Here is a 12797-nt window from a genome sequence, read left to right on the forward strand (position 1 = left end):
GGCTGTGCCTGAGGTGCATGGGGCAGTTCCACCTGGTCATGGTGGTGACAGCAGCACCACCACAGTTGAGAACCATTGAGGAAAGCACCCTTCTAAAAATACAGCACATTAGTTTGTTCTTCCTGCATGCCTACATAGGGTGACACGCATAGCTGTGTCTCAGTTACAGTCATCCAATCTGCCTGTTCTGTTCCCCAAAATCTGAGATCTCAGAGATGCATGCTCTGTTTCTTGCATGTTTTCTTAAAATCACTGGAGTGGTGGAAACTATCCTGATTTATAAGGGATGAGGAGGGGAGAGCTGATGAAAAGTGGTGGGTAAGTGAAGGAAAACAATGAAGTGAGCAATATTACAGAAGGCTAATAATAAGTACATGATGCCTCTTCATATGCTTGTTGACAGTCTGCTAGAATTTTATTTTTCTCCTGAGGCACAGCTGCAGTAAGCTGATTTTAATGAAACACTCAATAACCGCTAACCCACATGCATCATTTCAAGTGTTCATCATATTTCTGTGAACCATAACATTTTTCTAAATAAATGGCTGCAGTATTTTTTTAAAAAAGGATAATAGGATAAAACAGCAGATCTTAGATTACTAGCAAACACAGGGATAAAAAATTTGCTTCTTCATGCTGTTTTTCACATTTACTGAAGGAACCATTAAATTCAGTAGGCAACACCACCAGCACCTTCCTTGACAATCCTAATTCCCTAAATTTAAAATATGAAATGTTACAACAGACCCGTTAACACTAACTGAATATAAAAGACTAGGCTAAACAGAATTAATAAAATCTCCATTTGTGTAAAAAAGAAAATCTTAAAAGTTTCAAAGTACATTACATTTTGTAACACATTCACACTATGTTGAGATATAGCACTGAACAGTGATTGGCAGCCTTTTCAGGCTGTGGGCTGGATTGACTCAGCTTGGGTCAAAAGCGGGTGGGTGCGCAGCAGCTGCTGTGGGAGGAAAGACACTGGCTGAGCCTGTGCCACCATGGAGAAAAGTGTCAATGGTGACTGAATCCTGGTGCTGCCTACTCCTCTGACCTGAACTGGTCAGTCCCAGCTCTGAAGCCCCATGTCTGAGGGCTGGACATGGGCCATGGGACATAGGTTGTCAACTTGTGGAACTGAAAAAGTGAAGAGTTCATCAGTCACTGTAGCAGTCCAAAAAAGATGCCCCAGCAGGCAATTTTCAAATTGCACATGCTATTAATTCCCACACTTACCAGATATACGAGCACCAAGAATTACAACTTTAGCCAACAACGTTTCAAAGATACCTCACATCCACTACCTGGGTGATCAGCACCTTCCAGCATGGTCCCCTAAAAGACTCTGCTAGATGCGTCTTTAGTTTTGCACTTGAAATACACATTTCAAATCAATATTGACAAGTATTATCTTGATCTACAAATACATGCTTTTTCACTAACTTTAGAGTTATAGTTGCACACCAAACTCCTCCCAGGTTTTATGCAAGTGTCTTTTTTGGTGCCAAGCCAGATATTTGCTTCATATAAATGAACATTTTTATAGCACAAAGAGTATGACAGTCCACCAGAAGTTGGGAGGCATAGTCTCCCACTGAATTTGGGGTCTTTTGGCCCTGCTGGCCATGACCATCAGAAGTGTGCTCACTGCCACTGCCCCCAGACCCATTGCTGCCAGCAGACCCCTGCCCCTGGATGCACTGCCACCACCTCCATCTCCAGACACTTTGCTACTGTTGCTATGAGGCCCCTTGCTGCCTCTGGACTCCTCGCCAATACTGCCATAGTGGCCATAGCAGCCACCCTGTCCCAGTTTGGATCCAGCCCATAAGGAGCATCAGAATCCAAATATGGCTCAGGACCCCTGTTCTAAAGGAGATGAAAAGAAGAAAAGCCAAGGCAGGCATGGTGTGGTTGAAGTGATATAAGGAGCTCCTTTCTTTTGTACAAAAAATGGAATTATGGGGATAGAGAGCAGTACAATAAAATAAAAAAGGGATTCGCAACCCAAATGTAGTTAAGAACCACTGATGCACACTAAAACAGTGCACATCAGACAAGTTAATTTTAACACCTGAATTTAATAGCATCTGGGGTGCCATTTAGTACTAAATTATCATAACAAAGACTCCATAGTTGCCAGGGAGCCAAGGCCTACAGCTTAAGTTTTTACTATGTGAGCTAAAGGAATTAATTCTAAATGTTTTAGCTTCCAGCAGTTGTAAGAACTATGCCATCTGCATGTAGTTATGACTGATCATGTTCATACAAACATCTACATTATCTTCATAGAGCATATTTACATTTGTAGTCAGAGGCATGCACAGGTCTGAATGAACCTGCATGCACCTAACTGAAAATCTGTCTCAGCCTGCCTAGGGAATGTTCAATATTTTTATGCAATACTGTTCCAAAGAGAGGACTGAAACAAAAGGAGATTTTAATATAGCACTTTCTTAAGGAATTTTCTTCAGTCAAAGGGAGGTAAGCGTGCCATTGCTTTAGTCTGGTCAGGTTGAGGTAGTGAACAAGGAGGCAAGAAGACTTTTTCATGAGAAAAAGCAACTAGGGACAAATAAATGAGAGTGAGTGCATATTGTCAGCCAGGCATAAACAAATGAGAGAGAGCATATCTGTCAGTCAGTCAGTCTAGTAGCATAAGAGTGAACTTAGAGAAGGCAAAGAGATACAGACTGTGTCTGGATAACTCACACCTCTACTGCGCATTCTTTCACGGTCCTGGACACGCACACATGTGCACGCGCACACACACACACACACACACACACACACACACAGAGTAGGTAGCTAGACCACCTCACTACCCACTTAGTATTCAACCCTCTTACTCAGGAACACACAAGCTGTCTCAATCCCATTCACCCTCACACATCTGTTCAGTAACCACATACTCCATGATTCATCCTTCCATTCAGGACAACTCAGGGGCCAATGACTTGCCAGTTCTCTCCAGTATAAAATGAATCAGTTGTCTTTTCTCCCCTCCTCCTCCCCCAGATTCATCTGTTAGGTCTAGGAAGGGAGCCAGAGCCAGAGCCAGAGCCTTTTTATTTGAAATGAAGTCTTAGGATCTGCAGATCCTAAGTCTGATCCTAAGTCTATTTGATGCTGGATGTCTTGGAATGTTTCTCACTTGCCCTAGGAAAACACGATTCTGCAAGGCTTTCTTAATATAAGTCAAACCCAGAACTTTGCTATATTCTATTAACTTATCAGCTGACAATGAACCAGAAGTATTATTATTTTAAGGCTGGTTTCAATTTAAAATAAAATGCCCCCCTCCCCTCCCTTAAGATACAATCTCAATGCAGCTTTTCCCTGCTAGGTAGTTGAGTACTTCCAGCAAGTCTTTGGAAAAAGAGAGGGTAGAGATATAAAGTAAAGAAGGACAATAAAGTCAATAACTCTAGAAACAGATTTCCCACAATAGTATACATGTCTCCATTACCACTCATTATGGGGATAAAACCCAGTAAGGAGTTAGCCTATTTAAAGTGAGGGAAGTTCTATTCCGACTGTTGTTCCATAAATTAATTCACCTACTTTCTCAGAAAGTTAACAACATCCACCATTTACTACAGCAAACACAAAGAAAATATCTTACATTCAATAAATGTGCCAAAGGTATCTTAATAGGAGAATGAAAACAACAGACTTTAATTTAAATGGCTGGGTTTGAACTCTTAAGTTCTGTGCTGTGAGAAACCTGCCTATCTGACAGTTACACTTCCCTTTGTCTGATATTGTGCAGGGAAGAAAACACAGCAGCCTATTTACCTGTTTTAAAAGGCACCGAGTTAGAGAGAGGGCATTTTCTGTTCTCCAGCTTTAAATGTACTGCCCCTTCTCCTACCTCCAGTCCAAAAGAGTCCAAATTTGTTGAACTAAAAAACTTGTTTATTTTCCCAGGCAGTTGAGTTGTGGGTGGCTGGGGGTCTCTTGGGAGAACTGGTTGTTCCTTTTGTATGCAGTTGTCTCTCCGGTTGAATGTTTTGTTGTTTGGGATACATTCCTGGGTTTACTATTTTAAGAGCTTTGAGGGTTTGAAAAATCTGTATTTGAACAAAGAAATTTTAGGTGTACAAATCTCTTCTGCTAGTGATACAAATGCTATGGGCATATATATCTAAATACATAGATAAATCATATAAGCGTTTCCTTCAGACTGTTTGCATGCAGGCTCTTTAATTCTATGTAGCTATCCAGAAGTGCCTTTGAAAAGATGAGAGCATGAGGGAGGAACCCTCTTTTCAAGAGGACTTTATTAAAAGCCCCATGCATGTACCATCTCACATTTTGGAACCATTTATATATGGCTTTTATCTCAGAATCAAGTTGCTCTATTCAAGAGCAAATGATATTAGCAAAACCCCCCAAAGCATATTGCATCAGCACATGGGTAGAAAAAAATGATCTTCACTTACCACTTAAAACGCTTCAAATGCCATTTTCATATTAGAATTTAAAATATAGAACAAAAATGGCAATGGTGAAAGCAGTGCAAGCTCTCTCTGTCTCCAGTCCTTCTATGGTACAAATTACAATAGCATCACAGCACCTTAAACCTTTCACGCATTTATCATTGCAACAGCCCCGCAGGGACAGTCTTCTGAAACAAAGAGGGAGCCCGAGTATAAAATGGGGGTGACCTCTCCCAGTACTGGAGAGCCCATGCAATTCAGCCCCTGCTCAACCACTCCAGAGCCAGAAGCTTGCTGCCCCTGGAGCACATCAGAAGGCCTGAGCAGGCAGGGTGGATGGGGTGTGCTCAAGCCCCCCCAGTACAACTGCCATGGTATAGACAAGATGAGAGAGATGAAGCCTACACAAGAAGCCTGTGGTGGAATGGTGCCTTACCCACATCTTCCACATTTCAGACTAGTGCCCTACACACTGGACCAGCATTCCTCTGCAGCTTTCCCAACCTGTTATTCATCACTGTCTATTGATGGCAGTTTTGTGACCAATGTGAAATGAATTCCTCATATCCCAGGCACCAACATACAGGTCACATCTAGGGATCTACCCAATTCATGGTAGAAGTGGGCTGCGTGGCAGCTCCTTTAATTTTTTAGGTTCTTCCATGCACCCCACCTTGCCAAATGGTGGAGGGCCCCTGCTGTTTGCTCCTGATCAGCTAGGAGGTGAAAACCATGGTTTTAAATATGGCATTGTTTTTGACTCGTGGCCGGTCAGCAACAAGAAACAGGGCCACCAGGGTCCCTCAGCCAATTAGCGACGGGAAGGGAAATGTGGGGGAACCTGCAAGATTAAAGGAGCTGCTGCTCAGCCCACTTCCTCAGTGAATTTGGTAGGTTCCAAGTCATGCCACAAGAACCTCAGTCACAACAGGCACACTTGGTGGTGTGGTCCAAGGATGACTATGCTCAGTCTGACACACTGAATCTTCTGCTTGCAATTCAGGAACAAGGCATGCTTCTGTTAACATACAGAAGCTTCACTGGCATTGCCTGGGCTGACTCTGATCTGAAGAATTTAATCCTCAGGGCTGCTATTCCCTCATCTTTCATCTGCATTAAACTGACTGAGAGACCGATTCCCACTGATTTCAATACTACTGATTTCAACATTCCTGCAGGGAGATAGGTCGCATGTTTGAAAGAGCCACCTAGATACCACGTGAAGAATTGCTGCAGTACAGAAGGAAAACCCCCACAAATCACTCAACACTGGTTATGACATATCACTCCTCCCTTGAACCTATTACGGAAAATCCTCAAACAATTACAACCCAGGCTAGGAAACCCAGCTCTTAAAGAGATCTTCCCAAAACCACCCATCCTAGCCTTCAAACAAGCACCGAACCTCGCTAACCTCATCACCAGAAGCAAACTTCCTACAGCCCAAAACACACCAAATGGATCCAGACCATGGCATGACAAGAAATGTAAAACCTGCAAACACATCACCGCCCCCACAATTACTACACCCCACAACAGAACCATCAGCATTCCTGGATCTTACACCTACATCTCCAGAAATGTAATATATCTCAGCCAATGCACCAAATGTTTGCTTAGACGAATTTTTCCTACTATTTGAGTTGCTCTAATAAAAGATATCAGATTCACTCAGATTTAACCTTGTCTGCCACTGACTTCAATAACGTTCTTCATAACATGAACAACTCTAGCAGACCCACACCTTGAAAATGAAAGGAATGCTAAAAAAGCAGTTAAAGGCTTGTTGTAGACGTGGGGAAAAATGGCACTTTACTTTAAATTTGGCAGACTTCTGAGGCAAGCCCAGTGCATGCTTAGAACAGGGTGAATGTTAGTTGCAACTGGCTTTCCCAACATCTGTATACATCGGGCACTTTAGTGGGGCTTTTTGGCACTTTTATTTAACAGCTGATTGAATCAGCTTTAGTTAAAAGCACCAAAAAGCTCCACTGAAGTGCCCAATCTATACATACACTGTGGAGCTGGGTCAAAGTAGGTGCTTTACTGAAAGTAGTAGCGTTTTTTTTTTCTCCAGGTTTATCAGTGCCCAAAAGGTTTCAACTTTTAAAGAAATTTTTCCTAAATAAAAACATCCTAAGTCATCGGAAATAAGACTAGAATTGGATAAAAATATAAAAACTACATAAATGAAAGAGAGGAGGGGACAACGTGAGCTTTCATTCTGACATCCAACACCTATATGCCATAAACATTCAATCACAGAGTTGTTTAAGGTCCAAATGTCTATTTCTAGTTGGAAAAGTATGAGGTAACCACGCATTTTTTACAATCAAAACATTCTCGCTTCCTTTTCTAGGGACCAAACTCAAGGAGAGCCCTTCCATCAATTTTTATTGAAATTAGCTTCAGCCCTATAAAACACTGGGGAAATAAAAATTAAATTAAAACCCTGAAGATCTAAAGAACAGTTCTTTACATCTCATCGCTTATTAAATCTTTGGCCTTTTAGCGAGACAGTTAAGACTGTAATGCAGATACATGCTTACATGGAAGTGTGTGAAGGTGGACAGTTTATTTCACGTTAGAACAAAAGCTACTAGATAACCCCTTTCAGTCACTTCCCAGTCAGACTGAATTTAAACCAGTGGCCAAGAGTTGCAATCCCATTAGCAGTCTCAAACCAACAAACACAGCCTTTGTTCTTTAGATTTACGATCAAACACCCATTTTAAAGCACTAAGTAATGATCTGCAATATCTGGTCTCACATGAAAACCTATGTGAAAAGACACATTTTTAGCTTTTCTCATTCCTACTTTCCTGATCTCCAACTATTCCCTTTTTCACAGACAGCCTCTTTTCCACCTTGTATTTTATCACTGTTGTCTCCCTCTGACCTTTTCCCCCCCTGCTCTCTTCCCCCTCTGTTTTACCTTTGGTCTTGCTTATCTCAACCTCTTTACATTTTCACTGACATCCTACCACACTTTTAGCTTCTCTCATTCGTTGGGCTAGGGACAGACATTCAAAATGTCTGAGCCTGAATTGATTCAATCTTTGCAGGTTAGCCTAACCTGGCTAGGCTAAATCAGTTTTATAACCCGTCAGACATCCCAGAAATGCAGGCACATGCCTGCAGTGGCTCAGGCTACAAGCCAGGGAGCGCTAGAGCAGCCCTCCCTTCCTTCCACAGCATGGAGCTGAGCGGGGCGTGGCCAGGCTGGGCAGGAGCTCAGATTAGCCCAGCAGGGAACTGATAATAGTGTTTATCACCCAATTAAGAAAACAACAGAGGGACATTACCAGCTATTTGTTGATTCTGCCTGTTGCTTCAGCACAGACCTTAGCCAGCATGTGATCTGCTAGCTAATACACAGACACCTCTCTGCAAGGCAGAGGGGATGGGGGAATTCCCGCTTAGCAGGGAGTGCTGGGTGGGGGGAGGGGGAGTAGTCAGCAGTCTTGTGGGAGTTGCAGCCAGGGAGCAGAGGGGAGGGGCCAGCCCTGCTGTGGAGCAGAGAGCCCCACCCAGCCCAGGAACATGCTGGGATGCTGAGGGTGTCTGGTTTATCTTAAATCAGCAAGGGGTCTGGGATAGACGTTGCATAAACCAGTCTGACCCAAATCAGTTAAGTCTGATTGTCACAGGGCACTGAGGTGCCCTGCTCCCAAAGGGGAAAACTGCTAGGGAGGAAGCCCTAGCAGGCAATAAGGAGCCCAGCTGTGGGTTGCCGGGGCAACCAGGGAAGGTCAGCTGACCAAAAGGGGCAGGGCCTGGGTCCCTTATAAATCCTAGGGGCTGGGGCCAGAGGCAGTTCCCTGCCAGCTGCCAAAGAGGAAGGAGGTCTCTGCCATGGGAGAGAGGAAAAGCCTGATACAGGAGCAGCATCCAACATTGCTGAGAGTTAAAGGGTCACTGGTAGGACCGAATGTTGTTAGGGCCGGGTGGCTTCTGTTTACGTTATAGCCGAAGGGCTTGCGTTTATGTTGTTGTTTGTGACCGGTGGTTTGGGAGAGGCTATTAGGGGATGGAGGAGGCCTCATAGGGGACTCACAGAGGAGTGTGAGGACCCCAGTGCCAGTGAGGGTGCAGCATTTGGGGTGCATAGACCCCAGCCCTAGAGAAGGGCAGTTGAGAATCCCCAGAGGGGGCAGTACTGAGAAGCCCCAGTGAGGGCATGGTGAGCCCCAGAGAGGGGGTGGCCTTATTGAGAAGCCCAGTGCAGGCATGTTGAGCCCAGAGAGGGTGGCTTGACAGAGAAGGCCCCGAGAGGGGGCAGCAGTATTGAGGAGCACCCTGAGAGGTGGGCGAAAGCCCCACAGAAGGGGGCAGTTACTGAGAAGCCCCAGTGCGGGCATGGTGAGCCCCGGAAAGAGGGCAGCACTACTGGGGAGCCCCAGAGAGGGGGCAGTTGCCGAGAAGCCCCAGAGGAGGGGGCATTGTTGTGTGGTCACAGAGAGGGGGCGGCACTACCGAGAAGCCCCAGAGGAGGGGGCATTATTGGCTAACGAGAAGCCCCCGAGGAGGGGGCATTATTGGGGAGCCCCAGAGAGGGGGCGGCTTGACTGAGGAGGCTCAGAGAGGACAAAAAGGGACCAGATCATAATTGGAATGAGACATAACATCTATTCCATTGGCGAGGTGTGGACTGTGGTGTAGGGGAGGAAACGGAGCTGCAGATAGCATCCCCTGGCAGCGGGGTGGTACAAGGACAGCCTCCTGCTAAGTAACACTAATTAATCAATTAACAACAAGGCACGGCAGGGAAGCAGGCGGGTGGTTGCCCCAGGAACAGGTGTGCGGGCCACGTTTAGGTCGGCTCAGATCGTGTACCTGTCATACATTCAATCAGGTTTCTCTCAAACCAGTTTCAGCCATTTTCAAACTGGTTTATGTGCACTGAACATCTTTTCTGGTACAGGTTTAAACCAGTTTCTGATCACTTAAACCAGTGTATGTGTAATGTCTGTCCCTAGCCCTGGAATCTCAGACCAGCAGCAACTCCCTATGCCTGACGAAGGGTGACTGTGCCCGAAAGCTTGCTAAGAACTTTTTTTCAACTATTCAGTCAGTCTAATAAAAGATATCGCATCTAACCAAAGAACCTTGCCTGCCTATGTGAAAAGACAGCATTTCTAGATGACAATTTTGTCAGACGGAGGAAGCGGGGAGGGGGAAGGGAAGAGAAGAAATTAATGTTAAGGACCAAAAGTGGAATTCTATTTGCATGTCTAAAATACAACTTTCAAGCTGTCTACTTGCACGTTTTTGCTCCTTGCTTTGTACTCAGCTAAATAAGTCTGTGCATGTAGACTAAGCATGCACAATAGGGTTGTCCACTAGTTGGGTATGTAGGCAGCTCTCAGCAATGCTTAACTCAGTAATGGTATGGTAGTTAGAGCACAGTGATGGGAAGTCAGAGAGATGCAGCTTCAAGCCCACTCTGGGCAAGAGAGGCCTTGAACCCAGTCTTCAGCTTCCTGGGTAAGTACTCTAGCTGCTCAACTATTAAAGTTAAAATATGAGAGCATCCTCCTCCTCCAGACTCTAAAACATGCTAATCATGGATTTGTGGCTGCCTATATTTTCTGGACTTAAATTCAAGTCTGCATCCAGATTTGACACAGGTATGTAGCTACATACACATGAGGCCAGTGCATAGTCTCACTGTCTTTGCTCAGTCCATACATGCACACACACATGCATACATTCCTGCAGAGGTAACAGAATTACTATCTGCCCCTAAGTGGCATTTTTTTGATACTCAGGTAGGTAAAAAGCATTTTAACATGCAATGGAAAATTTAAAATTCTTCCCCAGGATAATTACAACATTATCACATAGTAAATCCTACTTTTGCATGATGGACTGTTCCATCATGTTTGATGGAATGTTTGAATAAGTATTCAACACTGAGGGATGAGAACTTGATGACTTCTCTCTGAAGCCTAAACAGAAGCCTTGGAATTAGACTTCTCAGTTTTGAAGTCTGACTTCCCCATGCAAAGGTCTTCTATTTTTGAGACAGCACTTAACTGTTTAACCTTAGTTCTGTTTGTTTGTTCAATAAAATAAAAGCAAAGCCTTTGATTTCTTTAAATCTGTTCTTTTAAATAAGGCAAGTGAAAGAAAAAAAGTTTAGGTCACACAGAAGATAAATCCAGTATGCAATGGTTCTATATTAAATTATGCATAATTTTTGTTAATCTTAATGCCAGAAGTGTACTTCCTTGCCTTGTTCTATCTCAAATGGAATACTTCAAGATGCTCTATTTCCTGGACTGATTGATCCACTTGAACACTTGTAGACCATTCACAGGACCTCTTGACAAGGTCAGAATGTATGCACTCCACGGACAGTACTTGAATTCCTTCCTCAAAATAAGATGTTGATTTTGATTGAGGCTAGGCCCTTCCATTCTTTAGCAACTACCATCAACATCCCAGCTGATCTCAAAGTCCCCAGATTTGTAAGTCTGAAGACTGGGAGTAACGTATTCTTGCTCCAAAACAATCCCAATTCATTGATGTTGGCTTTCCTGGAGGTGGTTGTTTGAGGTGTTGGCCTTGCAGGTATCTTGTGGTTACTAGAAATATATGTAGAAATTTACAAAGGGCATCTTCCAAGTAAAGGAGTCAGGGTAGAAATGATTTGAGTGTCTGCTCAGGGAGAGATGCCGTCTGGACATATACTTAGATTATTCACCTTTTTATTTTGACCCTATCAAAGATCATTACAAGACGAAGGCCTGTGAATGGTGATATTCATACATAAATTTAAAAGTGTAAAATAAAATAAATAAATATATACATAAAAAATAACCACATCCTCCCTCCCCAAAACAAATGGATACACTGACTCTAGACTGCTTAAAGTTGGCAAAGGTGCTGAAAGTACAATAGACCTATAAGTAAAATACCGAATGACTTCTGGATGTGTTTAATGACATGAAAGTGTATTTGAGGAGGAAAGCATAAAACTATTTCTTTGATGTAAAGGCTGCCTTCCCCCGCTCCCCAAACTTTCTTATCTGAATTTCCCTCTCTGGCGGAGGGAGGAGGAGAACAGTCCCAGGGTCCCAGGCCAGAAGCCTCTGCTAGGCTTGTCATCTTTGACAGGTACCCAGAGGCAGATAAATATTAATTTTCTAAAATTTTTAGGGCCCCCCGTGGGCCAGATAGAATGGCTTGGCAGGCCAGATTTGGCCTGCAGGCAGTATTTTGCCCACCCCTGGTTTATAACATGTGGTGGACAAAAAGTGTATGCAAAAATACAAACAAAAAACCTTCAAAAAACCAAAGCCTACCAGTGAACACTATACACAGAAATTTTCTACCAGCACAATGTTATAGAAGCCAGAAAGCCCCCCAGCTAAAATCTCAGTTGCCCCCTGAAACATGCAACCAAATTTTTGCCTTCTCTATATTATTTCACCAATCTCCACCACAGAGAAACACATTTTTTGCTTTCAGCACCCCCAACTATACGTGCAACTTAACTGCAGCCATGTCCAATGGCTAGGCATAGGCATAGGCATTTCCCAGTTGTCAGGCGTATTTTTTACTCTTAAACTAAAATAGATAGATGTATGCATATGGTGTACAGTTTTGGTTTTCTGGTATAGCATTAAAGGAAATAATTAGTTGTTTTTAAAGCAGAACCAGGCTGCAATACTGTTCACGATTTTGAAATCTGTTTGTTCTAGAAATGTTAAAAAGATGATCTAAGGAAAAAGAAGGATGGTGTATTTTTATTCTAATAGTTGATATTTGTGATCAGGTTGAAGCAGGAGCCAGAGGTATCAAATGGTCACAGTGACTGTAAAACTGAATTTGAAAGAAGATAAAGTTTCAATTTTGCTATTTATTGCATCAAATTTGGAGACTAAACTCTAACAAACAATGATATATATAATTGAGATAATTACATTTTATTTTAAGTGGTAATCACAATTAAATCTTTATGTTAGAGCCCTGATAGATACCTTCACAAAACTAGCTCACATACTTCAGAGGACATGATTTTTCTGTTAATTCCTCACTCTAATAGAAACAGAAACAAGATTACAGTTGCTCTTCCTCTATAGAAATTTACCATGTAATAAATTATACTTCCTGAACAATAAGGTTTTGTTTGGGAGCATTACATTTAAAAAATAAAAATGAGAAAAATTATGATGAAGAGTAGTATCCCAAGGCACCCAACAATATGAAAAAAAACATAATTCAATTTAAAAAGATGATAAATGATTATTCAGTTTCATCCCATTATTCAACAATCTGCTGTGAAAAGAAGATAATATCTCTCTTGCTGACAATCATCTGAAAGTAATAAACATCTATATTCCT

General features: G+C 42.8%; 1 protein-coding gene across 1 annotated transcript in view; it reads right to left on the reverse strand.

Moving 5' to 3' along the window:
- LOC102379220 (tensin-3) overlaps positions 1 to 12797 on the reverse strand; it is a 477473-nt gene that overhangs the window by 103700 nt on the left and 360976 nt on the right.

This window comes from Alligator sinensis, unplaced genomic scaffold, assembly GCF_000455745.1.
Source record: "Alligator sinensis unplaced genomic scaffold, ASM45574v1 scaffold882_1, whole genome shotgun sequence".
Lineage (NCBI taxonomy): Eukaryota > Metazoa > Chordata > Crocodylia > Alligatoridae > Alligator > Alligator sinensis.